Source organism: Thunnus maccoyii, chromosome 3 (genome assembly GCF_910596095.1).
Source record: "Thunnus maccoyii chromosome 3, fThuMac1.1, whole genome shotgun sequence".
NCBI lineage: Eukaryota > Metazoa > Chordata > Actinopteri > Scombriformes > Scombridae > Thunnus > Thunnus maccoyii.
In genome coordinates this window covers 7497160-7503159 of record NC_056535.1, presented here as the reverse complement: position 1 = coordinate 7503159, position 6000 = coordinate 7497160, and positions in this window count along the sequence as shown.

The following is a 6000-nucleotide window of genomic DNA, read 5'->3' as shown; positions in this document are numbered from 1 at the left end:
ACAGAACTATGTCTCATTTGCTTCATTTTCATTCTCAGCCAGAACCAGGCTAATAACTGACAAGCCCCTGCAGCTTCTGCTTTGTCCCCCCCCTTCTCTCACACTGTTTGAGCAGTCGCAGGTGTTGAATACTGAATACAGTACAACATGTAAGACTACACTGGTCTTTTTGAATTTCAATATCAAAGACATGCTAATTTGCATATGCAGTGATGGTTTTTCTACTACTGATATGCATTTAAAGATGAATGAAGCCCATCTTCCTCCATATTGATCAGCAATTGTTAGGACTGTATTAACACTATGAAGACATTGCCACCCATTATAAGGAAGTATTTAAAATGATTTCACAATTCATCTTGTTGCTGACTTTGTGTAGTAGTTGCAGTACCTTACCAAAGCTTTTATGTGCATGTATCCCTTCTCTTTGTCTGGATACAATGTTAATTTTGACAACTGATTTTGATATGTTTTTTCAACAAAAACATATAGTTTATAATTCTACTCATTTAATTATTGCTAGTTTTAGCCCAGCTTTAGTCAACAAAACTAAAGATGTCTAATTTTCATCAGCAAAATTTTAGTCTAAATTTCATTTTGCATTTTGAATTTTTATGTCTTATAAACTGAGGCTACAGTGGACACAATCTATGTGCACAGTTACCATGGGTTACAGGTTGTGGAGGTACTCATTTGTTAATAACAGACACATACAAACACACCCACACACACACACATACACTGCCCATGTCTCTGCATCTCTCCTCACTTCAATAAAACGCTATTCACTGTCTGGGTTTAGCTAAAATGTCAGATAACATTGATACTAAAATATTCCTTTATCAAATATTAATAGGATTTAGAAAATTTAGATGGTTGACAGCTGTTAATCCTGCACTCATTCGTACAGATAACCTAAGGCAGCCAACTGTAAGTCAACATTCAGTTAAGCTAACATTAACTTTACCGCTAGCATGATGATGTTAGGTCTGTACTAGCTTACTTTCTTTGTAAAAGTGGGTGTGCTGGTCTACCTGTTTTTATCATTTGTCACAGCTGTTTTTGTTGCCCTGTCTTAATTTGTTTTAAATTAATTGTCAGTAAATTAAATACAATTAATGCCATCCAAGAAACAGTTAGCTAAATTTACTGGCAGTGACGTTACTGAAATACAAGAAGCTGCAGTAAACACTTCACTTTAAAACATCCTATTTAGTATTTATAAGCAGTATATAAACATTTAATAAACAGTTTCTAACACACTGCAACATGTACAATATATTTCAACAATTATATCTTAACTCCCCTGAATACATGTTTTTTATTATTACAGTAGTATTTTACTATATTGTCATTCATTATCTGTTTATATCCAGTATAACCAGCATCCACTTATTGGTGCCCACAGGAAGAGTTATTGTTGCTGTCAAATACATTAATAAAGACTTCTATCTGCTTACAACTACATTATAGTAGTGTGTTATAAACTAAAGTGTTTCCAAAACAGGGAATGTTCATCACATTATTTAGTTTTTATTTGTTGCTTGTTTTATTGCTTTTTATTTAGTTTTTCTCTCATTTTTGTTGTAGACAAAGGTTGTCAATTGTTTTTTGTTGATTAAATTAATACTGTCTGGATAGCCATTATATATATTATTATATCCAGCTCATGTGTTTGAGCTCTATTTTTAGGCTCTTTGATATGTCTTTGATTCCTGTAGAGATGGCTCTTTGTCCGGGCCAATAAACGATGGTGCCCAATCAGCAGCAGACCGTGGCTGACATGGTTCCACTCTGTGCTGTCTGTGGGTGGATGTAATGAAGAGAAATGGCAGTACAGGGGGACACATAGTGCTCTATACTGATAGTTATTCGGGATTGAAGTTAGTGGCTCTGTGAATCTTTGTGGCTTGATAGAGCACAACACAGCCGCTACTTGTACTGCTTTCTGGCCTCTGGCCTGCCACTGTCACTGATAAGCATTTAGTATTCAGCTGAGGCTCATGGACTGCTGCCCATAAACAGAGAAGCACTCACAAGCAAAGACTGCTCTCTGATTACTTGCACTATATCAACGGCAGGTTGCTTTATGTGAAACAGAATATTCATCATATTTTTTAATCCACCTTGGTTCTCAATATCAAAATTATACAGCTGTTGAAGGTCCTCTCCCTTACTGACAGGTGAAGTGTGAAAAAAGTCATCTTAACAGTAGACATCAGGTTTATATCTGAAATGGGGAGTCCCCTCACGTCTGCAGTCTTCTGATTCTTCTAAAATGATTATCTGCTCTCCTTTAGATGGATGCAGGAGGCTGCACATGTTGGATGAGTTGCAGCCTTGAGAGAATGAAAAGTTCATTGAAATTACACAGTAAATTAGATTTAGGATCAGATGATGAGGAACTCACGGTCTAGTACCAGGTTGTCGGAATTATCAGCAGCTGTTCATTCCTCCCTACCTCCCACCAAGAGATCTCACCAGGCAGTCCAGTTTTATCAGTGATGAATGATTACCCTAGTAACCTCTCTCTCATTAACATCATAGGATAGATGTCTGCAAATGGAGAAAGAGAGAAAGAAGTGGAATTCCTGGCTGGCAATAAGCACTTTTCTGGCGGGGATGCGATTTTACAAAGTTGAACTTTGGCAAAAAAGGAAAAAAGTGTTTGAGCCATGCTGACAGGACCCTGGCTGTGATGGAGAGACCCCATCACTCCTCTTCCCTGTCTTGTCACGCACTCCTCCCATCATCGCAGGGCTTACCGTCAGGAGCAGAGCAGGGCTGCGTGGGTGAGCGATGGGTGCTGTGTCATTCCTCCCCTCCCCTGGTCTTGTAGATTGATTCCCCTGACAGGAGCCCCCCAGAACTAGAAAGAGAGACTGATGAGAGGGATACAAAGTAAGTGTCTCAAGCAACTTTGGTTTCAACCGCAAGAACAAAAGGCAGTTCAGACTTTTAAATTTAGAGAAATATCCACAATGTAAACAAACTAGGATATAATACTGTGGTTCATTAAGTCTGCATGTTTTGCACTTCTTGGGATGAGGATTTAAAGATTTTCTGCAGTACATTTGACATTTAGAAAACACCAACGCATGCAGGGTAGAATTTTATGTGACATACTTGAAAGGTAATGGCGGTTTGGGATGGGAGTTCTTCATGATACAGTGATTTAAATTAATTTTGAGACTGTTACACATTGAAGATAAAAGTACACAACAGAGGAATGAACTCTAAATAGCTCCCTCTGCGTGCTCCTCATTAGGCTCAAAGCTACTCTTTTGTTCCACAGGATTGACTTTTTATTAAAATGTGACAAACATTACAACAGCAGTGGGAACAATTAAATTCACAATTTCATCAGACTAAATAGTGAGAAAAAATTAATTAGAGTGGAGTAGAAGAGACAATTACAGTATACAATAGTTACACAACTAATTCATCTTCAGCTAACTAAAGTTTTTACCATTTTAATTTAGCTTTCTGTATCTATGTACACTGTTATTATGCATTATTTGTCATCTTATATTTTAGGCGGTTTCCACTGACAATATAAATCCAGGTAGTCATGCTGAGCAAGGTAGAAGGTATGTTGAGCTTCAAACAAAGCACTTGTTGGATTGTCCAACATTGTCTAAAACTCCACTCCTCATGCCTTTCCAGCATTGGAATTGGGCTTAACAGTTAATTAAAACTGTTAATCCAGCAACACATCATGAGGTGGATGCACAAGTGGTGAAAAAGTGTGTAAAAATGAATAATTGTATGAAGACTCCAGAATTATTGTATTTCAGGCCAAACTATTGTACATTCAAAAGCAGCCTGCAGCGCAGCCAGAACTGAGTTTGTACCGTATATAAATCTGTGCTCAGAGGTCTGTGACGCAGTTCACAATACATCCATGAATTCAAAGCTGACTATAATGGGCTCCGAATACAAGCCAGTGTCTTTTTTCTTTAATGCAGGCTACAATACACCCTATCCTTCCCAGCATGTTAGCGAACAAGTCAAAGGTATGGCATGTGTGCACCAAAAATCAAAAAGGAAAATTGATGATAACCAAACAAAATGTTTTGATACCAAACCAAAGCTATGAAACATATTCACAAAGACTTTATATTGTAACAACTTGTACGAGGTTGTGAGTTGTGCCAATGCTGTTGCACAAGATTTTAGCAGAGATGTGATTAGATGATTTTTGGCAGATCAGGGCTTCAGCTTGCTGTAATTCATTAGTAACATATAGTAGTTAACATGTAATGAATATTTTCAAAAATGAAATTATAGCAGCCAAAATTAAGGTACATTAAGGGTTTTTTTTTTTTTTTTAGAATTATTGGTTCTACATCATATTGTACATGTGGAAACACATGGCTGGATTTGAACTTCTCTCCCAAACTTCTTTTTTTCATTCCTCACACAACTACTTCCATGAGTTGCTGTGTGTATACGTGCAATATCATAAATGCCTTTGAGGAAAGACTGTACAGTAGCCTTTCTCCCTTTCTGTATGATTCATTGCATCGAAAATGAGAACAGTTTCATAGCAACCTCCCATTTGTCTTTTTTTGTTTCACTATTTCAATATATTAGTTCGTTCAACACACACACAGAGTAAAGAGAGACACTGGAATGAAAATTATGTAGAAACAGCTCAGTCAGCTGCAGCATGATATTTAGGAAATGCTAATATGGTGATGGTCTACTTCTCCTTCAGAAAGTTTGTGATCACTAAGACAAAACATTTACCCATGTGCTTACTGTCTGGATCAAAGCCCAAACCCACAGATGAAGATCTGGCTGGTGATGAGGACATCTGATCCCAACAGTTTACACACGGGACTCTCCTCCAAGAGGGACTGGTGATGCTGAGCAGCCATAAATGCTCTTTTATGGGATCATTTAGTGTGTGGAGCCCACGACAGTCCATAAAGACTGCATTGTCACCATGGAGATGTAATGGGGACGGGCCCTGTAAATCAAAGTGAGTAAAAATGGAAGCTGATTCACATTAGTGATGGCTAATTAGCTCATAGCAATGACGGCTGGAAGCTGTCTGCCACTCGCTGGTGCCGTATGTCTCGTGAACAGAACCTCTGAAGGCTCAGGAGAAGCTCCAGCTTTGTGTTTTCATGGGTCATTTTACGTCTCCCAGGGGTGCACTGAAAATGACACAATTTAGGATTTGTTTTTGCAAAACAGAAGAAATACATTGATGTGAGTGAAGAGCACAAATGAGAACGAGATGACCTCATGCTGCTTGTCCCATAAAAACACATGTTCAGTCCTTGTCAGAATGGCAGCTAGCAGGGTGGCGGGGGGGATTCAACGCTTTCATCAAGTCTGGCTACGGCTTCCTGCTCTCTCCAACCATATCCTTGGCTGCTCGCCTTGCCGGGAGAGGAAGCAGCATCCAGGAGGACTCTCAGCGTGGATGATTAATTCTGAAGGCACTTTCTTGTCAAGAGGACCTTTACTCTGCTGATAGAGGCAATGTGTTCTGTCAGGCCTTTGAAATTCAAATGATGTCTTCCACTTTGTGTCCCACTGACGGCTTTGAAAGTTCTCATAAAAGGAGAGCAACAGAGATGGGACTGACATGAGCTGAAGGAGAACAGAAAGGCAAAATCAGCTTCATCCCAAAAATAGATGACAGCACCAAACCGAAAAGACGCAAATAGATAATCAAAAAGCTACTTGACTAAAGCGTGTCTAAGGTTTTGAAATGTATAGCAATATGACTATTTTTGGACTGGTAATACCATTTTAATATACAGTACTGTTGGCCACCTGCCTTTTTTAAACTGTAGAGAGGAACAACTCCAGTGGGAGAAAAAAAGTGTCACAACTACATGAAAAATGAATATTTCACCCTGTAGTTCTTTTTCCTTATATCATATCAAAGCCCCATAGTAGCATATCCGCCCCCTGAACATTACAGAAATTCAATTTTCTTGTATTTTTTTTTTTAAGTAATGTCCTTGAAATGTACTTGGA